Raw genomic sequence first — 24506 nt, 5'->3', positions numbered from 1 at the left:
TCTGTCCAAGGAAAAGCTGTACCCCTTCTTGCTTCACAGCACATCTTAGATTTTCTTTTATCATGATTCCTCTCCGAACAGTTTTCTGTGGGGGTGGGGAGGGTGGGAAAGTCTGTCTGAATACTTTATGTTCACTGAGAAATCATCACAGCGTGCCAAGATTTTACAGGGGTGAAAATATTCCAGGAAGTTGTTATTTATCAATTCCCAAGGAAATTAGCTCACAGAATACAAAAATAAGTCTTCAGCAAATGAAAGTAAACAAAGTAATAAATGCCAAGGGGCATGCCATTTTGCTTTTATTTTCTATTTCTGTTACACCAATACAAAAAGCATCATCATCATCTCTCCTCCTCTGTCCCAAATGAACTCAGAACTGCACAGGTTGTTCCGCAAACCTCATTTCTCAGCTGTAAATATGGAACCTAACAGCTCCCACATCTGTATCTTAAGCAGTTTGAAGTCATCACTGCTTTTCATCCTAGTGTTACTGAAGTTCCACGTGAACTTGGTGTTCCCTCAGTTTCTGTCACTGAAAATTGCGCTCAGAGTTTTGCTCTTAGGCCAAAGCAGGGAGTTTCTTTAGGTGTTTTACTCAAAGCTCCTTTGGGGACTATTTTGGCCTCACAAAGGGGGCGTTTCTCTTTTTGTCTTAAGGTTCTGACTCATACTCATGGTGCGAACAGTTGAGGCACTTAAAAAGACCAATACTTCACACTTCTTGTTGCTGCCTATTATTGAGTCAAAGCAACACCTTCACAGAAGAGTCAACAGTACTGGGTACAGACCCCTGTTGCAGGTGCAGCTCAGATGCTCCATTTTGTGGTCTGGTCTGCTTTCATCACCAGATTAGACTAATCCACCTGAATACAAATTGCTGCACCTGCAGAATGGTTTCTGCTGGTTCTGCAGGTGTGTGGTGGGCAGCTGGGAACTATAATGTAGGAAAACACCCCTGAAACATTTGTTAGGACACATCCTTCATGCTGGTGGCACAGTTGCAAGATCCAGTGCAGACGGCTGGCACTGTTTCACCTTGCTCCACAGCATCTCTCAACCTGGCCATCCTAATGTCAAAGTTTTATTCTGACATAACTGCCTTCCTGCCTGACACTGCATGTATTTTACAGCCTCTGTTCTTCATGGATTTAGTTAAGTTGAGACAAAAGCGTGGTGTTTTTGCCTTCCAAGAAACGAAATGCGGGAAAGTCCTAGAAACTATGGGCTGTTTTTTTAACACATTCTCCTGGTAATCCCCACGCAGGAACTGAGCTGGCCAGAGACATCCATACATCCTCTTGCTAAACTGGAGGCTACGAAGTGAAGGCTCTCTTGCCTCTGTTTGCATGGAGCTTCAGCAGAGTTGGGGGCCGTGGCATGGGGGGGAGCAGTTCACCCTCCTGGATGCTGCTGGCCCTGGCAGGAGTCACATCCCAGTGGAGATGCAGTGGGAGGCAGGACTGACACCAGCGCCTGAGGCTGAAATATGCTGCTACAGTACAGGAGACTGCCTCACACAACACCCTGCTTTCCTCCTTTTCCTGAGAGATTCAAAATCATCTGATGCCTGTTCCTCATGATTCACTTGTTGAAATGCCTTTGTTGATTCTCAGGAGAGGGAAACAAGATCACTAGAGCAAGGATTGTTCAATGGGGAAAAAAATTGCACCCAGGGGAAGTAGAGATGGAAGAGAAGATGAAACCCTGTCACTGCTCTATCCTTCCTGCAGAGCTTTGTCCTGTCACATTTTAAAGAGTATAAAAGAGAAATGCCTGCTGTGAGAAAATGGATGTAAGTCAGTTACACTTCTCCATCTCACTCGCCTACCACATTTGGGTGGACAGATGCTTCAAAATAATAGTGATAACATCTCATTAATATGGTCCATATCTCCTAAATACTCCTGAACAGGCCAGTTTATGAAGGTATAAAGCTAGGGAGCTGAAGAACATGGTATTTGCTGTACTTTGATGAGCTGTCTGGGCTATGTGTTTGGCTATATAGTAGCAAAATCCAAAATGTAGTTTTAAAATGTCCAGTGTCTTAGAAGAGCAACAGTAGCTGGGAGTTGCCAGATGACACACAGAAATCTGAGCAGAGATTACTGCTAGAGATGCAGTAATACTAAACAATGCTGTGACTACATTTTCAGAGTACTGAAAAATATCAAGCTGTCTCCAGACTGGAGTCTTTTGTTTTAGACATTGTTTTGCCCAGCCTGATGTTTTCTCAACTTGCCCAAAAAATGTCCACATAAGTTATTTCAGTTTTTCCAGAATGCTTTTTATTTATTTTTTACACACTGTCAGTAAACCAGAAGAATTCATTTCTTGCACAGTTTGAGCCATAAACATCCTGTGAGGTGCCAAGTGAGAGCCATGGGTATTCAGTGTCTCATAGCACAAAGTTCTGCAAGTGTCACATTTTGAGTGGTTCCTTTTGGAAACTTGATAGTTTCTCCTTGTGGTCACTGCTGGGAACATGATAAAAGGCAAATGAATGTCTACAAATAAAAAATTACCAAGTCAGCATGAGTCCTTTCAAGGCTTTGGGTTGGCCTCAGTGCTAGAGTTGGGTAGAGTTGGAAGGGTCAGGCAGAGCCATTTGTCAGAAGTGAGAGCCAGGGAGGAGGTTGTGAGATATGTGCAAAAGTTCTGGGGAGAAGAGAGATGCCAGGGAAGGAGGCAACATGACCTCTCTGGGTGGCAGAGGAACTCGGAACACTGCATGTTAGCCACTAAATTCAGAAAAATCTTCTATCCTAAATCAGTCTTATGAGCTATTGGATTGCTTAGTTTTGTCTTGCATTCTCCTTTTCCTCTTCTAAGGATGAAAGCTGATCAGCTAATGAAGAGGAGTTTTCTCTGGCTGAATAAGAGGCCAAAAATTCTAATTAATTCTGCATTAACTAATTTGGACATTAACGTTGATAAAAGTTTGACATGAAATTCACTGAAGATGATTATTCTCCCATGCAATCAAAAACTTCCAAATCACACAGAGAGCAACAGCGTCTTAATAAGGAGTGTATTCTTTACCATAATCACCTCTTTCTTTGTTTCTCACCAGCTTTGACTAGAAAAGGCATTACTGCTACGGAGCACGAAACCACAGGAACTCATGCATCACCATTGCTCAGCACCCTGCCATTGCACCGTGCCGCGCCGCAGGTCAAAGCAAGCCATGGCGGGTACCAGAGTGGGGCAGGCGGCTGCGTGCGGGGGCAGCTCCTCCCGAGCTCCACCCTCCACCCTGAGAGCAAGATGCTAGCCTTGAGCCAACAATCCCTCTCCAAACATGGTAAGTGAGTGAGAGAGAGAAACTTCTAAATCAGCCAGCAAAATGAAGGGATTGTGGATCTGGGGATAGATGTGTGCCCTGCGCCCTTTAAATGGGTATCATTGTTTCTGTCCTGTTACATCCTCTTGAAAACCAAAATAAATTTTTCTTTTTTTTTTTTTTTTCTCTGAGTCCAACACACACATCTGGGGATTCACAGGGCTGTGTGGGCTCCTCAGTTTCACAGGCAGATGCACATATACATGCACCTTTCAGTTTCTACCTTAACGCTGCATAAAATTCACAGTGCAAGCTGCTGCTGAAAATCCACTGCGTATCCTCCAGTGCACACAGCACACTCAGCCATCTTTAAACACTTCTACTCCTGTTACCTTAGTAACAGCCCAAGGGAAATCCCTAAGTAATTAATCAAGCTGCTTAGCTGGTTAAGGTTTCTTACAGGGGAAGCTGTTCTCTAGCTTCTTTGTCATTGCTGGCAAAAAATTCTATATTTAGAAAAGAAATGGCATGCAGGCTCATTTAGGGAACCGCCTTTGTCTGTTTTGTGGGGGAAGGAGGGTGAGTGTCCATGTGTACCTTGTCAAGCCATTTATGTGGAGCATGTGTACATGCTTAGCAACTGATACCTCAAAGGGCTCTGTGATGCAGCTATCAGGCTGGATTTCTTCAAACATCTCAATACACTTTCAAGAGACCATCCTGGTTTCTTCCTCCAGTGCCCCATTCAGAAATCACTTCCATGTTCACCAGTTCATAACCAAGCCAGACTGCAAGAAACCACTGTGATCTTTAGTCCAAGTTCTCATACAACACACCCTACAGAAAATCACAGTTTTTTTTTTCTGTATTCTTTTGTAAACTAAAAAACATAACTGAGACTACCAAACTGTAGAGACCACAAGATCTGCCTTACAGAAAAACATATGCGTTGAATCTATCCTTTAAACACTTAATCCAGAAACAATTAGGGAAAACTCTATGGGATATGGACTGTCCTTCCTCCTTTGAGGACATCAGCTAACACAATAATGTCAACCTTGTTTTATGGTGTGGATCCCTAAGGATTTTGGATCTGTGGTTCTGTGCAGAGTGGCTATAGACCAATTCACTTTCTTGAGTTACCTGCCAAGGTCTCACTGAGGAGCAGTCCATGACAATCACAACAAAGATAAAAATCCCAGTCTGGTCCAATAGGGTATGACTAGGCCAGATCACTAACTTTTCAGTACAGAGCTACAACATCCCTACCCCTGCCCCAAAAATCTTCATAGGGACTTACATCTTGCATCATTTTTCCTTAGCATCATTTTTCCTATCCAGACTCTGCAGGGTGACTGAGAACCCACCTGAGGGGAGCCAGCATGGAGAGGGCACTGACCAGGGAAGAGGATGATGGCGAGTCAAGCCCTTGCTCATCCCAAGAAGCTCAGCTTCACCTCTCAATATCCTCCCTCAGTGCTCTAAATAATTGTACCAGATACAGAGTCTCTCCCATGTGCCCTGACAGCCTTTGAAAGCCTATTGGTGTCTTTGTACAGGAAGGGAAAATGTCTGAAGTCTCAAAAACATTCAAAGGAGGAGACAGCAGCAGCCGTCAGATGTATCTTTCCCATCTTTTCATGACCTTTGCCATTCTAGAAGGGTACTGATTAACGTTAGTTTGCTTGTTTTGTGTGCTGAGCCTCAATGCTACCAGTCTCCACACTGACCTACGCTTTCTGCTCTTTAAGGCTTGAAGATTTGTATCTGCTTCATTGTCAAGTACCACTTTATTTTTGGATTAGTCAATTCTGGAGTAGTAAAGCACTTCACGCCTGTTAGACATTGTCTCTAACATCAACAAAACTTAAAAAAACAAGTATACTCTTAACAAAACAAGGGATATCAAAAAATTGTTAAGGAAAAGCTACAAAGCAGGAAAAATATATACCAGTAAAACTGAGTTATAAATTCAGTTTTATTGTAGGTTTTTCCTAAGTGCTCAGAGTCTCAGATGACCTGTTGTGTGGGCTAGCTCTCCTCTCTCTCCCTGTCTGTGTAGCATTTTGAGCTCCCCACAGCCCCCTCTCAAAACTATCTCGCAACTTTCCTGTAACAAAGATACAACTCCTTATGCTAAATACAGCTGTGGTGACTCTCAGTTTTCTCCTCCCATTTTCTCAGAGATTTATTTCTGAAATACTAGCGGTGAAAGCAAAACTGGATATTTTTCTCTCCCCTAGGACTTTCTCTGCATTTACATTGGTATGCTGTGCCTGAACTAGCATATTTCTTCTACTCAGACTAGTCTTCCTGCTGATTATGACATCTGCAGCACGGCTACAACTCTCTATAAACATTTTGATAAGTGTTCGCTTTATAAACAATTTACTAATTTCTCAGAATAAGATTCACACCATTCTACCTGCTTATAAGTTAGTCAGCTAGTCTCAGTCACCCTGGCTCCCTCAAATGGAGACGCAGATGAACAGGGATGATGCACTCCACCACCCTTTGTCGTTGCCTGTTTGTCTTCTCTGACCAGAGAAGGAAATGCCTTTGACTTAGGCATTCATGGCACTTACATTTCAGGTCACTCAAACTGGGCAATAAGAACCTCACCAGTGAACCCTAGGGCCTGGAGGGGCTTTCCATGAGACTGTAAAATGCACTTGAAGATTTCAGATAATGGACTTGACTTTGAATTTTCCCATACCTATCCTTCAAAGATTTAGTTCACTTGATTCTAATATATACAAATGTACTATTAGCATCAATAACAGTAGCAACAGGTTTGATGTTTATGTTTCATGGTCCATCTGAAGGACAGTTTTCTCACTTTGGGAGTCAGTCATTCTTAGATAAACTCTTCCTCTATGAGTCTGATACAAAGGTCAAACATCCATTAGTTTTCAGAAGACCTGAGGTCATTTTGCTGTCATTATCTGAAACTGGAGAAATATATATTCTTAACTGGATTGTGTCTTCCCACTGACCTCCCATATATATGGGGATGGATATATACATTCAGGGGGCTAATTTCATAGCAATGCTGAATACTGTCTATGATTAGCTGTGCCTGCTGCTGTCTGCTCAGAGCTGTTCATCTCTGTCCAGCCTGGGCTGCAAGTTGTCTTGAAAATGAGTCTCCCTTGCCTTTTCATTTCCCTGTTCCTTTTGTTTTGATCTAAACCTCACAAAAAGTGAAAGTGCTCACTTTTGCACTCTGCAAACGAGTACTAATGAGGTCATTAAACTTTGATGACCGTCCATTTATGCGGCACACCTTTGGACAAAGCTATGGTTTCGGTCCTGAGGGAAGGCAGCTTTTCAGTCCTGAACTCCAGGCAGATTGTAGCTAGGCAACGCCTCAGTGGGCAAAAGGCTCACTTTATGTGGTTGATTAGGAATTCACCTGACGAGAGATTACAAATTAAGTATTTTGGAATGAAGACAGACAGAAAGGAGAAAAAAAAAAAAAGGAAATGGGGAAAGAAAAAAAAAAAAAGAAAGAAAATAAGCACCCCCAGCAGCAGAGATCTCTTGCAGGAGTCAGCAGAACACAAAGGAGAAGTCCAAGGTAAAAGGAGGGAGAAACAAGGAACAAGGCACTGCATAAGACTTTGCTCTCAATGTGAGAAAAGCTCTGGAGGCCTGACAAAAGTGAAACAAGTAAATCTGTGCAGGTTTTGTCAAGATATCCATGTTTCTTGTGTTAACTACATAAAGAGTGTTCAGGGCCTTGGAGATTTCTCAGACTTGGTGCATCACATTGACCGAGAAGGATGACGTGTGCCAGCGCAAGAAACCATGAGCTTTTGGAAGAGCAATCATGATGTACCTGGGAGATGAGAGACAGTCCTATGGGCTGCTCACATCCTATTTCTGTGAAGGAGTCAGAGGCAGGCAGACAGACAGCGACCAGCAGTCGGGCAAGGCAAGAAGCAGTGCCACAGCCCGTGGGGAGGCTAACGAACCTGCTGTGCATTGTCCCAGCATGGGAACCTGACAGGGTCCAACCAGCCCCACGGCCCTCATCCTGCTCCCATGCACACTGCTGCTGCAAAGGCTGCATGGTTAGGGAGCTAAGAAGTCACCTAATTAGGCATACTGGGTTTTTATTTAATGCTCATTGGAAACAAACGATCTTTGTTCTTTTTCCTGTAGGGATCAGAGGATTAGTTCTCATACACAAACTATGTCTTTGACAAACAAAAGAGAAATCAATATATAGCATAGCAGGTGTCTCACCAGTGGAATATGAAAACACGGTGAATCCCAGCAGAGGCTGCTTTTGCAGAAGTGGCTAGTCATCGATCACTGCCATCCGGCTCTCAGAGATGTGATGTAGGCTGTACGGCTTACAACTGGAGAGCGCTAAACCTCTTGATTTAAATGAGTATGTTTATTGTTTTGCAAGACTGAGTGTAGGGGAAGATCCGAGAGTCTCAAAATGGCTGCAGCTTTCCTTCAGCCTCCCTCTCGCAGACCTTGTCTGCACACAGCTTGCCCAGCAGTCATTGATTTTCCCTTTCTCTTCCAAGTGTAAATCAATACGTCTGCAACTGGAGGTAAAATCACAGCATCTCTAATGAGGAACGTAAGAAAGGCTGAGTTCCTAAATCCTAATTCAAATACCCCATGAAAATAGCCTTAATTTTAAGCACAAAAATACATTGCTGAATCAGGATTTACAAAGAATCTCTGTGGAGATGCGTAATAGCTGATGGACAGGGTAAGCGAAAGAGAAAAGACTGAAGGGAAGATTTCTCTTTTGCCTGAAAACAGTGTGAAGGATGAGAGCTGCCAGTCCCCCCCCAGCAGAGTGATCTCAGCCATGTGCTTTGGGAAAACAGACCCAGAAGGCACACCCTGGGGAAGGGTCACCACCAGGGCTGCTTGGGCAGCACCGCTGAATGTGCGTGTGCCCAGTGTGAACACTGCACACACACCACTGCTGTACTACAGGGATGCACTGGGACAAGTTGCAGGTTAAAGATTTTTATTTTTTTTCCCCTTCTAAAGACAGTCAAATAAATAAAGGCTTTGGCAATGCAGGTTCTTTGTTGTCCTTGGCAAATTACAACCAGGAGTTTGTGAAGCCAACACATAGCATATCCTCTCTGAATCAGCCTTTTCGTTGCCATTAACTGAATGGAGCTGAGAACTGGTCCAGGCTGTGGAGGAAAAGTGTAGCATCGCACCCTGCAGAGCTGCTAGCTAGCCTGATTAGCCTATCTGCAACCAGTAATTAACTATGGCAAAATAACAGGCCTATTCAAATAATTTCCTTCCCTACGTCCCCATTTAAGGCATATAATTAAATAGCACTTCAATCATCTTTTTCATATTACTGCATCCTGACCTACAGGCTTGGAAAACCATCCTGTCTGGAGTTTCTAGCGTGTCTCCATTAGTGCACTGGCTGAGACATGATCCCAGGAGCACTGTCTATCAGTGCGGGGCGCTCACCTCCACGTGCTTACTATGCGTGCACCAGGACGTTATGAACGTCACTTGTGGGAAGTGGTGCTCTAATAGGGCACATGAAGGGAGAAAAATTTCTATTTACATTCTGGCTCAGCTGTTGAAAAACATATTCAGAAAACCACAGAGGTCTGATTTGCACACAGCCAAGCGTGGAATGCTCAGAAATCATTTTAGGAGCCTCAGAGTATGACAAAGAGCAGGGCCAGGCAAGTGAATTGCAGTGGTAAGAACATGCAACTACATCCAGGAATTGTGTGTGTGATCCCCCCCGTTAATGAAGAACCGCTACAGAGCAGGGCAGAAAGGCCACTCCAGAGGAAAGGGAAGAGCTGCTATTGTGAAATGCAGACAAAAAAATCAAAGGATGACCACAGAGGTGCCTTAACAGCAGCTGAAGAAAACAGAAAACAGTAATGAGCAAAAGAAAAGAAGGATGTGAAAGGCCAGAACTCAAATGAAACTCAAGCTTCTGAAATTAGTTGACACTTATGTATTTAATATTTTCCATATTCTTCAAACAAGATTTGTCTAGATGTTTTCATCTCACAGACCCACACTCAGAACCCATCTCTGAAGCTGCATGTGCCCTGAAGGCTGCTGATGCCTACCCCCTGCCCCATGCTCCCCCATACCCGTGCCTGCTCTACCATGCATCCAATCTTGCAGCCGCCTGTTCTGCCCTCTCATAAACAGATGCAAAAAAACTGCTCCCTGTTTCCCTGGCACTATTTTTCCATTAGATGACTTCAGCAGCAAGGCTTAGCACCAGCTCCTAGTACTGCTGTTGCTCAATGAGGAAAGACCTGGCCTCCAGGCATTAATAGTTACCTGTGACCATGGCATGTGCCACCTAACCACCTCCTGACTCTTCCTGATCAGGACCATGTATGTCTTCGGCTGCAAAAGCCTAAATTTAACAAAGATGTCACAGGATTTCTGTGCTGTATTCACCGAAAATGCTGATTAAAGAGAAAAAAATAGAGGAGTGAGAAAGAAACCCCTGTGGAAAATCTCTCTCCATAGCCTGCACATTGTTTATCCTGATATTAACTGCGACATATTTAATACTGCCCACATTCTCAGTTTGCAGAGTGCTACTGATTTTCTCCTTGATGAGATACAATTACATCTAAATTGCTTGGTGTGAAGATGCAAGTTTGTGCAGCTGGGCTTGCGAGCACCTGCAGACATGAGAGGTGGTTCGATACCATGGGATAAGATGGATTCATCTTCTAAGTGATCAAAAGCAAAATACTTCATCACGGCCCTACTTGAGTTGTTAGCTCTATACTGAGGAGGTAATAATCCCACTGAGATGCGTGAGATTGTTTACTTCCCGGAGCTATGGCTTCATGCCTCCTGCAGATTCAGTAGGACATTGCTGTATTTGTTTTACTTGATTCCCATGTTCTGCAGGGAGCGAGCTGGAGCACAGCTCCACATCAAGGGGACAGTCACTGAAAGTCCCTCAGAAATTCATCAGACAAGGGGCTTTCCTCAAACAGGGGTCTCAGCATCACTTCTTGTGCCCCTGGTTGTGCCAGCTGCTTTGCAAGGTCAGCTGTTTCTACAACAGGAATCATGTTCAGGAGTCAGGTACCAGGAGTCAGCCTCGAGATCTCAAACTCCAAGTTTAGCTTTGGCCTGTGATTGTCACGGGAATAAGTGTAATGAATGAAGTTCCTCCATGTGAATCAAGAAATTAATAGATTTCTCCTATTGTCTATCCTGGCTGTCACAACATGTACCAGGTCCTTAATGTTTTATTTGTTTCTCCGCACTTTCTGATTCAATCGAACTCATCAAGCTCTGTCCCAAAATGTGCTTTCCCCTTCATACTCCAAGTTGTTGCAGTTTCCAGAGGAAAAAGTCACCTGTCCTGAGAGTTTGGGGTTTGGAGGAGTGCCTCTGGCATTTTCACAGGGACCTTGCTTGACCCAAGAAAAGCAGGAGACCACAGGGTCCTTCTACACCTCCAGGTGCAGAACCTCTCTGTGGACTGCAGCAGGCACAGACTTGTGCTGCTCTGAGATACAGCAAGAGCTGCCTGAGGGGATGCTCTTCACAGCAGTTTCAGATGACCATCACCACAACTGGTTGAGGCTCTAGGAAAAAGCCTTTCCAGCCATTTTCTGCAGCTCGAGTTTTTGCCACAGTCAGGCTCTTGGCCAAGTCTTCTGGCTCCTGGCTCTGAGGCCTCACAAGGGCATTCCCAGATCTCCATCAGCAGCCAAGGGATGGCATCTCTCTGAACAGCATCAATATGCATATTAACTTTGTCTCAAATCCTCAAAACAACCTGCTGTGTGCAACTCCCGTGACAGCACAGCTGTCTTTCAGCCAGCACTGCCCTCCAGTTACAAACACAGCCACAGCTACATCCTCGACATGGCTGTCACTTCTGTGGTCCTGCGAATGGAGTTGTTATGATTTTTTGCTGTTGTTTCTGTTGTTGGTAATTCATTTCCTCCCCTAAGGGTGAGTGCCAGACATAAATTTACTGTACCCACTAATTCACTCCCTTTGCAGGGGCAAGCTTCCTTTTCATTCCTCCATGCCCACACTTCCCAGTTATGGCCCATCTGCATGACTGATCCTCTTCTGCCAGAGCTCTGGTACGTGCTCCTCCCCCTATAGCATGTTTTACTTTTTTCTACAAAGAAAGCACTCCTGACACATTCAGGAAGATAACTTTCTCATGTCTGTCACCTCCCCAGCTTTTACCCTCCCCGCAAAGCAAATACTCTTTGCACTCCCCCAGAAGGGCACAATAGCTGTGAAACAGCTCCTTCTTTCTCTTTGGATTTGGTAGTCAGCTACTGTAAGTGCTTGCATGTTTTTTCCTCAGTGAGAAAACAACTACAAAGCAGCTAAAGCTGCCTTGCCAGCTGACTGCAGCTTGTAGCTTACCTGCATCTAAATTTGTAATTGGACGGATTCTTCAACCTGAGGTTACAAAAAATAAAAAATAAAAAAAAATTGGCAGAAAGGAGAGGAAGTGTTCATGGTTTGAGTTGTTTTTTGTGTGTTTTTATTTTTTTTTTTTGTAATCTCTTTATTTGTGCCTGTTTAACTGGTTTTGGCGACAGGTTGGAGCAGAGCACAGTCACAGCGATGGAGGGGGCAGTACATCAGCACAAGCAGTGGCTGAGCAGGGTGGAGGCTGCAGGAGCTGCAGCTGCCTTCTCCCCTTGGGTACCTGCCCTTGCAAGTGGAGGTGCAGGCATACAACAGGTCAGGTTGTTCCTTAAGGCCTCTCTTCAATACTCGGCGTCTATAGGAGGCAGGGACCAGTCAAAGTTACACCTTGACTAAATGTCCCCCATCATTTTTCTGGCATGTGAAACTTAAAAGCTTCAAGCAATGCTGCAAAATCATCTCTCTTGCTCTTCTGAAGTAATGAATTTCATTTAGCTAAGGCCTTTGAAAATGGCACGAAAAAAAGGAGCTGATACTTTAAATTGTGTATACCATGTGAATACTGCTTTATCGTACGTCCATTTCAGTTTATTGATTTTGCTGTACAGAGTCACCATGACTTGAAGGCCAGGATGAGAAATCCAGCTGCGTTCCTTGATGGGGACAGCCACAATATACAGTGGAGGATGCCGAAGATGTCGTCCAAGTTTAAAATAACCTTAATAAATTCAGTACACAAACACTGCTGGAAGGATCATATTCTCAGCTAATAACTGCTGTTGCCAAGTTTTAAAAAGTATTCCTCCTCCACATAAAACATCTACAAAGGTGATGACCATGTTAGTTACTTGGATTGATTTAATAGGAGGCAGTGTAGGTGAGTCAGACTGTTCCCATTGCGGCTCAAACCTAAAATAGCTTCCTGTAAATAATCTTTTATGCTTAACAAAAGCTTGTACAATTCCTGATAATTAATTCATCACCCACACTGACATTCAAAAGGCTGAGATCTTTTCTAGTGTTGTCTGGTTCACTGTGAAGACGTGTCCAAAGAAATGACTGAAGACCGACATTTTACAGATAACTGTTTATGTTCTTAGGGCCAAATTCATTACTTGTGTAAACTGACCTATTTCCTTCAAAGCCAACTGAGACTCTCTGAGCACAGAAAGTTAATTAAAAGTGTTATGGCAGGTCTCTGGGCTCCTTTTGAAGAGGGGAAATCAGCTGGTCCACAAAGGTGGTCTGTGGCTGCAGCATGGATGGCTCCATTGCTCTCAAACCCGGGCACAGCTGATGAACCAGGTTGTAAAATTTTAGGATGAGCTCAACAGCAGCCTGAAGCCCTGAAGCCCTGAAGTAACAGGGGAAAATAATCCTGCCGTTCCCTCTTTCCTGTTTTAGGTGCTGTCATTAAAATTAACACCATCAGCCATGGCCTGCACACCTGGAGGAGGTGGTGAATAGGCAGAGATGAGGACAGGAGAAGAGCAGAGGGACAGTGGTCTTCTGATGCCAACTGGGGCGCTATCAAAGACTCTTAAACCAGTGGAGATTGCTTGCTTCTGCAAGTCTTCATGGTTTACACGACAGCGGTGACACAGGATGCAGCACTGCTTTCCACAGAGCTTGCGTGCTAAACCAGTGAGACAGGCGTGAGGAGAGAAAGAGGATGGACATAACCAAGGTTATTTGGCAGGACCAAAACGAAGGTGAGGCCAGAGCACAGCCTTCGTGTTTACCTTATCCCCTTGCAGCTGCACACCAGGCAGTGACATGCAGCCATGCTCGCTCACCACAGAGCAGGTTTCTGGATTTCCTGCAGTGTGATATCCACATCTGGTCAGTCCAGCAAACAAATCCACGTCAGTCAGCACAGCAGTGAGTTGCAACAAAAAGAGACCCGAGCTTTATTGCAGACTGCAATTTTACTGAGCTAGAGGAGAGATGCAGAAGAGTCCTTCGTGGTCATGTGTTACAAAGGGAATTTCTAAATGGGAGAAGAAGGAATTTTATAGCCCACAGAGCAACTATAAAGCCAGTTTTTTAAAATTACCTAGAAGCATAAGTGTTGGCAGCCAGAAATATATTTACCTCCCCATTCTCTCCCCCAGTTCTTTCTGTTGTTAAACCCGTACAAATGAAACACATGTATATAATCCTGCAAACATCTCATTTAATTCAAAACAGTACCTGTTTCCTTTTAAGGCAAAGTGAAATATGTGCTAAAGATGCAGTACTAATTTCATCTGTTGGAAAATGGCTTTTTTTCCCCAGGCATACTAATAGTCACGCAAGCATTTCGGTTGATAAATTTCTTTTTTTCTGCTTCATGCTTGCTCAAGTCTAACCCTCCTTCTTGGTGTAAAAAGCATTGCACACAAAGCAAACAGATGACAATTCCGTCTCTCTACCAGTTTTCCTGTCATGCATTTAAAAGTACATTTTCCTTTAATGTCCTCTCAGTCACCCAGCAGCATGGTTCACCACAACAGTGATGGGTAATCATTTTCTGAGGGTCATTTCTGTCTACATGGGGGTGCTCAAACCAACTCTGGCATGCAGCCAGGTAAGCCATGACACATATGATTTTTTTAATTACCATGTCCTGCTGAATAACATTACAAGAAGTATGCTGGGCATTGGGAACATTGCATAGTCATGAGAAAAAATGACATCCACAGTCCTAAGTAGGATTCAGCTGCAGGGCCTCTGCATGATAGAAAAGGGAAACGTAGCCACTGCAGTGTTTCTCATCAAAGCCACAGCCCTAAGAGCAACTACTTAACATAATTTATTTTGGAGATAAAGGAGATCAATAACTCAGAAGCATCTAGTTGCTGTCTTTCATGTCTTCCATTCAGCTTGGGAACATACTTATTAACCTGAAGCTATAAAAAATAAAATAAAATTACCCGACTCCTTTTTCAGGGGATCCAGAAAAAGCATCTTTCAAGGGAAATGACATCTGTTTTGAACTAAGGAAAGGCATGTGCTATGCATGAATGCAGCTTGTCAGCATCACGTGGCTGCAGTGCTCTGGTTCAGCTGTGTGACATTTAGCAGTCCTTGAACACAACACACGCACTCTTGGTGCATGCACACACAGAGGAGACAATCAGAGAGGGGAACATGTCAGTGTTCTTTATATTTCACAAACTGCTCCGACAAAATAAAAAAGAAATGGGCTTGACGAGGGAAAAGAACACAGAATAAGATAGGAAGGAATTACCAAAACAGCAGAGTTAACAGCACAGGTTATCCTTTCTCCTCTGGCAGTGCTGCCTCCCATTATTCACAGACCAGAATCAGAACAGGCAGAACTGATTCCAAGGCATAAAACATCATCAAGGAGGATTACTATATGCTGTGCCTGATGGTGCGAATTACATCTGAAGCTCCGGGCTGTCTCGGTGATCCCACTGCAAACCAGACCTCCCTCTTCCTGCTTTAAAGATACCACTGGGCCATTTAGGAAAACATGAGCACTGCATGTTCTCATCTGCTACAGCCCCTCTTCTGTTACCCGTAATAAAGTTTATATATCCAGGCCATCTGCTCTTTTAGCAATTTATATTCGTAGGGAAAAATGCAGCAAAAAAGATGGTGGTGAGAGAGATTTCACGTTGTGTCCAGGTGTGCAATTTCTTCTTTGAATGCTGGAAACCACAAACAGGCAGCTACTGCTAGAAAAGCCACAAACGCAAAAGGAAGAGAGAGGGCAGAGCCAATGTAGGCAGATTCCTTGTTATTTTGCACTGACAATAACAAATCAAAGCAAATATCATGGGAAACTGGAGTTACAAGGTAGAATACTCATCAGCACTGTGCCTGGGATGGATAGTCCCACATCTTAGAAGTGAACCTTGATGAAGTGGCTGAAGATGCCCTTGGTCCTCAGAACTAACGCCAGATCCCCTACCCATCTGCTCCTCCCATGGCAGGTCTGGCAGAGGTCAACATGGCCTGTAGGCACCATCCAGTGTCTTTGAAGAAGCTCCATCAGTGATTTGTGCTCAGGCACAGGATGACATGGAAATAGATGTCCTTTCGCTGACTCTTTGACAGTGGTAACCCTTGGCAGAGGGGCAGAGCAGGCAGCTGGCAAGGACTCTCTACCAAACAGTCATGAAAGATTGTCCAGAGATTATGGGACAACACCCAAAACTATTCTGCACAGCTCAGGCACCACTCTACCTCACCCTGTTTGAAGGAAAGGGCTTCCAATCCCAGCCAAGAGCAGGAGGCAAGACTGCACTGGGTGCTGTTCCTCTGTGGGACTGTGTGCTTGGCCCATGGTGTCGGCCCCTGCTCTTGCTCAACTCGGGCATTTGAGTAGGAGTTCAAACCCAGTGTGGGCCATTCCCAAATAAACATGGAATATTTGTTCCAGTATAAGAGCTGGACTGCAATTCTGTCATGTTACACTGAGGTCTCAGAAACTTTGGGTCCAGTCCATAGCCTGTGAAATAATGATAAGACCAATAGTGAAGAGAGTCCAATAGGCTTTCACAGGGTCTAAAATGAATCACACATTTTTACATTTGTGATCAACCAATTGAAAAAGGAAGGATAAGTGCCCTCTGAGAACAGTTTCACTCCGGCCACCTGATTTAAAGAACCTTTTCAACCAGTTTACATTAAACAACCTTCAAAAGATGTGAGTCAAAAGGTTTTATCCACACAGTGCTGGTTCTCCTGTGGCCACAGCCAAAACTTGCAGGGGCCCCAGGCATCCTGTGCAGATCCCAGCTCTGGTAGGTGCTGGGCCAATGCTGAATTGATAACTCAGAGCCTCTGTGTTTTGAGTTAATATGGTGTTGATTTGCTCAATAGCTAAAATAAACATTTCCCCTCACCTCCCCAGTATCCACTAAAATGGAAATTGGACAGAAGCCTGTTATTATGTATAATCTACAAAAGGAAAAGTGGGTTTCTGAAATTATTACACATCCTTATTTTGAAGTTTTATGCCTTATTTCACAGCACAATCATATCTATGCTGCTGCTTTTAATTTGTGGGAGTAGTTTGAACAGTTTAAATACACTTGCAATCTCTAATAAGTAGGAAAGAAAAAGAGTGTATATTTATTTTTTTCTTTTGCTTTCTACTCTTTGCTGGTGCCTTGTGACTGACTTCAGCAATGAACGTGTGACTTTGTGCTAACAGGTGTTCTCCATAATTGGGCTGTATATGGGATGTATTTGATGGAAAATAGATGTTTGTGTGTATGAATATGTAGCTGCAGATACATACATTTATACATGCATACCTGTTTATATGTACCCTTTTCCCCACAAATAGTCTTCTAAACCTGTGGAGAGGGAGAAAAATTGTGATTGTGGGATATATATGTATATATATATATATTATTTTTTTTTGTGAGACTACAGTAACCAGAGCTATTGCAATTGCAGATGAAATGGAGGAAGCAGGCCTTTCACAGGTCAGACACATCTTTGTGGCTGTGGTATGCGCAGCCTTTGGGAAACAATAGTCTTCTCAGCTATGCACAAGGCTATTTTGTGTCTGGCCGGTGCTCAGCACTCTCTGCACAACAGGCAACAAACAGATGCTTCTTCCCACAGGTTTAGACTTTATTTAGTACCCTGATTGGTGTCTTCAGGCATAACTTCAGGCGTAACTCCCTGTGGCTGATCTACTTTTTTTTTTTTTTTTTGTGAAAGCCCAGCTCTGGTAGCATACGGCCGTAAATGAAGTCTTGCTCTCATTTCTTTTAAAGCTCAAACCTCTTTTGGTTTGAAGGTGGCTCTAGCTGCAACATGAATGATGGGGAGGGGAAGGAGGGCAGCCAGGTGATGCCAGCACGGGGATGCAGCCAAGTAGGTGCTTTCCATTGAGTAGTTCTGCTGGGGCAGGTGGGGCCACCCTGCCTGCAAGTGCCACCCCAGGGAGACTCTCTGGAGAAGTACAAGGTCCAACAAAAATGAGGGGTGTGGATGGGGAAGCCAGACCCACAGCCACCACAGCTTTGTGAAGGTGCTGAGTTCTGCGCAGAGACAAACACATACTCCCCGGTTTCGATTTGTTTTAGAGAAGCAAAGCCTAAGAAAGCTTATAGCTTTGAAAGCATTGCAGTAATAATCTACAAATAGAGATAAGCCATTCAATTGTTGGTTTCCTCCAAATCTGCTATCATTCGGCAAAGAGAAATGCTTATAATATTTAAAAGGAGCAGCTGTTATTTTACTGTAGTGGAGGGAAAGTTCATTAGATGTCACTAACTGCTGCCCTTGTTGATGTGCTTTGAGGCAGTATGTCGTGTGCAGGCAATATGCCTGAATCCTTAGGAGATTATCAAAGACTAAAACCTGGCAACAGTCTAAAAATTTTGCTCAGTCTTAGGTAGCAAGAGCTCTCGCACAAGCCAACAAAACTTATGAAAATTAAATATTTAGGATAAAACATTTGAACTTGATTTGGACATGGTTTTCCACCTCTCTCTACCACAAATGAACAGTGTCTGTCCTGGTCCGGTGCCTGTGCTTTAAAAGATCTGTCAGCAAATTCAAGTAGTTTCAGGGAAGAGATACAAAAGTGATTCCCAGAAGCCTGAGAGATTAAATGAAAGTCAAACTATTTAGTTTATCAAAGAAAAGCTTTGCAGATGACTTGAGTTGGTGCCGACTTACAGGGAATGGGAGAGGACTGAGGAGGATGGAGCCCACTCTGCTGAGTCCTGCCTGCCCCACGAGAGCTGACACGTGCCCAGAAGGGTGCTGGGCCATCCTGTGCTCCCCCAGCTGTGGGTGGCTTCTTCATGGCCCTGGGGACCAGGAGAGAAGCTGTGGGGAGGGGAGCAGTGGGGAACGTGGCCACAAATCTCCAGCCTGGTCACACAGGGTTGCATTGCCCTCTGATATGAGGTGGGGGCACATCCCCTGGGACAACACTCACAGCAAGCTCCATGGCTCCCGCATCCATCTCAGGGCAAGGACAGGCACTTACATGCAGGGAAGATTTCTGACCTGAGCAGCCACGAATATAGCAAAAGCCAGCAGCTGGAGGCTGAAGATAGAAAATACCAGACCATGGCTAAAGCCAGTTTTCCAACACATGCAGCAATAAGCCACTGGGACAGCATATTTACTTACAGTTGTGTTGGATTTTCTGCCCTTTTGTTTCCATAAATCCAGTTTGGATTCCTTTCATCAAAGGTACAAGCACAATCAGAAATTATGCTTTGGACAAAAAAGAGATTGAATTAAAATTTACAGTTTGTGTCACGCAGAAAGCCACCACAGAGCGCTCTTCTGATCAGCCTGCAAGTCTAAAGCATTCCTCCATACCAGCATAGGTGGATGCAGCCAGGACAACACACAGCATATGACCAAAAGGAAATAATTTATTCTCTGTGATACAGGATGAATAGATTTTCACACTATTCAGATCCATTTTTTTTAACCATCCATCATATGTCAGGAACTGGAGAGGATTGTGCACAGAGAGTCTGCATCTGCTTCCTCCTTCATGCTGTGCATGCTTTTTATAAAAGTCCTGCTCCGTAAAGCAGCAGAACGCATGGCCCATAGCACTTCCCAGGGTCTGTGTGACTGCTGCTGCAGAGGATACACTGTGGTGATGGTTAGTTAGTGCAAACGCTTGACAAAGAGCTGCAAGACCATGGCTTACTTGAGGTGTAAGTGCCTCCTCGAGCAGCTGCAAAAGTTAGCAAAGCTGAACATCTCCAAAAGCAAGGAGAAAGAAAATGTTCATCTTGCTAATTCTTCCATGGAGAGATAAATAAGTATGAGCCTTCACGGTGGTTTGGCTCTGGATCCAGATGATCGACCCACCTTTCTCTCACTGCCCACGAGCAGGATCTAAGAGGGGAAGAAAGCAAGTTATGGCAGAGGTCAGCTGTTATTACAGCACTGTTTATCATGCAGGCTATATTAGAACTGCGGCTCATAAACAACACACACAACTGTCTCCTTTCTCTTGGCTGCAGTATTCATCCAGCTTTACACAGATCTCTGCTCAGGGTCAACTGGAAGCCATTGAACTATTTAACTGCTTTGTTTATTCAGCTTTTATTTCATGTCATTGGGCCTTAAGTCCAGCAGCTTTTATAGGGTACTTGCAGTAGATGTGTTTGTATGTGTCATAGTTGGTTTGAGTAATGATGGTATATTATCAAACTTATATACATTAGCTTGCTCACAAAACTGCTTCGGATTTTACAGTTGCAGTACTTGCCAACTTGCTTCTTCTTTAATACAGTGATCATGGTATTAGTAGAGCATCAGCAAAAGGAGTGGTATGCCATTCATAAAGTTCACACTTAGTTCAGGTGACTAACTATAGAAAACAAATACTCCAAAATCTATCTGTCACAGATTTATGAGCACCTTGTCTTCCATTGCCCTACAGCTCAATTCCCCTGGCACTTCCACAACATCAGTGAATGGGAAACTAGCCACCCAGCAAGCCCTCTGCAATTATTCTTCAACCAGATCTAGAATTACTACCTAAGTGCCTTACTACCCCTACACAATAAACAGGATTAGGTCATCAAGTTGGCTTTCTGTGCCGAATGTTGCATGTATGACAGGGTTTATTTCCTAAACAAAAGACTTTGTCAGTGTTACTTTTGCTCTCATGCATGCAGTGCATCTGTACAAACGCAGAAGTATTTCTGCCCCACCTAGCTGCTCTGCTGCTGAGTGGTGGCCGGTGCCCCGAAGTGGAGAGGGGGCATTGAGCTGCAGTTAAGTGGGGCAGGGATTTGCACTGGAGAGCCCAACCCGGCTTATCGCATGCCGGCCCAGAAAGTATCCAATAGGAGTATATCATGTCACAATTTGTTCAGCTAGGCTTCTGGGCACCAAGACAGCCAGATGGTTAATTCCACTTTTTTTTTTTTTTTTAAATAAAAAAATGGAGGAGCGTGGGGGAGGGACATCCCTTGGCACCGGGCTTCTCGCGCAGCAGGCTGAGCCCCTGCGCAGCAGTTGGGATTGTTGACCCAGTGAATGTGCCCAAAGATCCTTTTGAGCTGCACAAAACCGTTCGGTTTTGCCATTAGCATATCAGAGGTGGAGCGGTGGTGGGAAATGGTGCAGGCAACAAAGCCTGCAGCTCGGCGGCTTTGTCTGCCTGGAGCTTAGAGAGGCAGGAAAAAAAAAAAAATGATAATTGGCCATTTGCCGTGCAGTGACGGACAGATGTTGACATTTTCTTCCCTTGGCTGCTCCAGCCCCACCCTCGTCCCTGGGTCCGGAGGAATGTTGCTGTCTGGGCCACTGGGGCAGGCAGCTTTCGCCCGCTCTCCTGAGCTGCTGCACTCGCGTTTGCATACAAACAGGTATCGCCTGCACGGAGAAAACGGGGAGGGAGAAAGAGATTGCTTCTGACTCGGCTTTTTCTTTTTTTCTCTTTTTCGTCACACTTTGAATCAGACCTCGAATAAGAAGTTAATTCTGATTCAGGAGGGTAGGCCATGCACATCAGCTACATGCTGCACCCTACATCACCTTTGCCCCGTGGAAAATGCATGGGAAGAGGCCAACCTGCCCAACATGGCCTCCAATCTTTTTTTTATAGAAAGTGGGGGCTTGGGGGCTCCAAAGACTGCACAGAGACTTCCTGCCCCTACACACCATGGAAATCCCTGAGGAAGACTCCTCTGAGCTCTGTCAGTCTAGGCTCTATAACTGCATCATCTGAAAGGACATAACATTTCTTGTCACGGCATTGAAGTCAGACAGCACACTCAAAGGACAACACCGCATCATTTCCACTTGCCACCCAAATCGCAGATCAATCCATATGGATGGAGCAACTGTCAGTTCATTGCATGTTGTAATTGCCCTAAATCCAAGCAATATTATTTCTTCTGGCATCGTTTATTTGCACTGACTATCTTATTTAGCACTTTCTCCGTGGTTGTTATTCTATAGTCCTTTCTCTAAGCGATAGCCCTCACTTCTGCAGCAGTGCTGGGGCAAAGCATAAAGACAGTGTGCTCACTCATGAGCACTGCCTAGAAAACCTCTGTGACCTCCTGGCAGTATTTGCAGAGTCCATCCTGACTGGTTGGAGGTAAGACCAAGCCTTGACGGGCTCCAAATCACATGTGGTGTTCAAATGGTACCCACCAAGGGAGAGCACAGAGCAGATCCAACATTAATGGCAAAGGGCGACCAAGCAGTTTGTACCACTGAAATGGAGCCATTTCCTGTGCCATCATCACTGTTGTGCTCTCATTCATCAAATTAGCTTCCCACAAGCTGGGCTTTCACCCAGCTTTTGCAAGTGACAAATTATGATTTCATAAGGTTTTTGTTCTGCTTTAAAAGGTCATCATGAAGATAGTACCTAATGCATCTGTTTAGAAAATGTTTATGGGTACAATGAGTCTATTTAATGCTGTCTAGATGCAGAATGGGGAAGAGGAAGTTAAGTCACCATCTGAAGTCCCCAGCTGAGCTTGTTTTTAGAGTTTAATGGATAACATTAACTGCACTCTTATGAGATCAAGGGCCTTGTCCTCAGCCTGACTGATGCAGAGGGGACACAGTCTCACTCCTGCTGACTGTGTTTCCTTAGGAGTGGAGAAATCCTCAGCTTGAAGAAAATGCTTTTTGCACCTTTTTTTTTTTTATGAAGTCAGCTGACTCACCCACCCTGGACAAAGTGTCCACAGTGAGCTAATGCTAAACTCTGAAAACTGATGTCTCAGGGTAAGCTGAGCTATTTGAGAGCCCAGAAGGTTTAGGTGACCCCATACATCCTGGGGTAGGGGGAGTCAGGCCTGTTAGCACACACTTCTGATCCTAGCTCAGCAGTCACTGGGGTTTTGGGAGGGTCTTGAGATTCAGAGTCAGAGTCCCAAACCACACCTAGTTTCAAAGGTTTGTGCATGGTTGTTAAGTCCTTCATTTGTTTGCAGATATAATGCTCTAAGTGAATATAAAATGAGACTTCAGTATGTTGGATAAATTATTTATTGCAAATTCATTGCAAATTCATGTAGTTCCTAGTAATTAGCCTAGGCAAAGTACAGTGAATATGAAGAGTCATCATTCTTCTGCCTTATCCCAAAGGAAAGACACAACCACAGCTACCATTTGTCATGGAGTATAGAGCTTACATGTACAGTATCTCTACACACACACATCTGCAGTCACAGCACTGGAATCACAGTCTTTAGAGCTTCAAATGCACAGGATCCTCGGAGACGTTTATTGTGCTATATGCTTAGTCTTTACATGATGAAGAATTTATCACTTCTTACTAGGGATCTGCAATGCAAACATTTCTTCATGAAGAAAACTGTGCAGTAATGTTTCTCTTTTTCAGTTCTTTCCACACCAGAATACATGTCCTGCAGTCAAAAGGACCCTTTCTTAGGCAATCCAAACATGGGCCTAGATCAGACTTAGAACTTCTTATCTCATATAAATAACAAAAATATATCTTGCCCTGCCCTATAGCACCAGGGTTATTAGATTTTTAGCCAGAACCACCCGTTACAAGTAGAGAGGCTTAACAGCAGTTAGTCTCAAGACCCACAGAGACAGATAGGCTCAGAAAGGGGTGAGAATCTTGAGAAGTAACTTGATATTCAGTGGGCAGTATGTCTAAATCAAAACTAACTTTCAACTGTGATGTAGTTGATTACAACCAATAAACATAATCCTTCTCCCCCTGTTGCCATCCTACTAGGGGTATTTGAAGAGCACACTTATTTTCCCTTAAAATTCATAATCTTAGAGTTAAGGCTAAGTTATGTTCTGTGCTAGGATGGAAATGTTTGTAGTTACACAGTTTGTTGACTTGGTCTTAGGTTATTGTACTTAGAAATGTAATGGAACCTGCTCTTTAAAAGAAACCAAAACAAAGTAAAACAAACAAACAAAACCACAGAACAAGTAACCTTTAATAATCATTAATTTTAAAGCAATATCATACAATTCAAAGTAGCGATGATATTGCTCTGACACCTAAATTTAAATTTAGCTGCAGACTTACAGCTGTCTTCTATTCACATTAATAAGTGAAAATTACACTCTAGCAAGCACAGCTGACCATATACAGACTCAGACTCTGCAGCATCTACTCTTTTTTTCCCCCCCTTTTTTTTCCTTTCTTTCTGAAAATAGCTGTAAAGACGTATGAGAATCTGGACAAAAAGATGGGCAAGAAAACCAACTTTTAAAAAGATCTCCCAGCTGCTGAAATTAATGCACTTTCCCTTTATACCTGTAGCAATGCACTGAAAGAATCCCTTGCTTGATATGCTCAATAAAGAAATCCTGTGTTCTTCACAATTCAGTGTCAAGGTTGTGCTATGACCCCATATTCATTGTATATGTCACCTTGCTGCAAAGGAATTAAAAATAAGACATTTAATGATGGTAGCAGAAACATTACTAGCTGGCTTGATCTGAATTCAGATTAAGAAAAGACAATGGCTGATTCTTAAATAAGCAGCTGCTAAAGAAATCCCCAGATCAGCTCCAGTGCTTGTAGGAAATCTCTTAATACTTGTTAGGAGTGAGCCTCAGATCATTTAAAACATGGCTGCTTTTCCAGGGCTCCCCTCAATCACACCAGGCTGCTCTGATGCTGCTGTGAGCACAGCCAGACCTGTCCTCCTTTGGCTTCTGCCTCCCCAGCCCACCTTACGCAGCCCCTGCTTATTGGGAGGGTCCCTCTCTGGCACTTTTGGTAGGTTTGGTCTTCACCTGGCAACCCCTCCAGCACCTGCTCACTTCTGCCGGGAAGCTGGCCTGACAGCTCCCCCCTCCCCCTGTGTGCAATTTAGTATTTCAAGTAAAATCAGCACCA

At 44.0% G+C, this 24506-nt stretch overlaps 1 long non-coding RNA gene across 4 annotated transcripts in view; it reads right to left on the bottom strand.

The window, feature by feature from the left end:
* Window positions 1-10697: 10697 nt before the first annotated feature.
* The window catches only part of LOC106042564 (uncharacterized), a 69367-nt gene continuing 55558 nt past the window's right edge, over window positions 10698-24506 (bottom strand). For 2 of the 4 annotated variants that reach the window (XR_010826334.1, XR_010826329.1), the window contains 3 exons: window positions 18806-19534; window positions 16963-17004; window positions 10698-16151 (listed from right to left, as the gene is read on the bottom strand). This is a non-coding gene — a long non-coding RNA (uncharacterized lncRNA). Of the gene's footprint in view, window positions 16152-16962; window positions 17005-18805; window positions 19535-22267; window positions 22958-24506 lie in introns of those variants that run through there. The other 2 variants (XR_010826331.1, XR_010826333.1) reach the window with 2 other exon arrangements.

This window comes from Anser cygnoides, chromosome 1, assembly GCF_040182565.1.
Source record: "Anser cygnoides isolate HZ-2024a breed goose chromosome 1, Taihu_goose_T2T_genome, whole genome shotgun sequence".
Lineage (NCBI taxonomy): Eukaryota > Metazoa > Chordata > Aves > Anseriformes > Anatidae > Anser > Anser cygnoides.
Note: the sequence above shows the minus strand (reverse complement) of the source record. Positions and strands in the feature narration are given on the sequence as shown.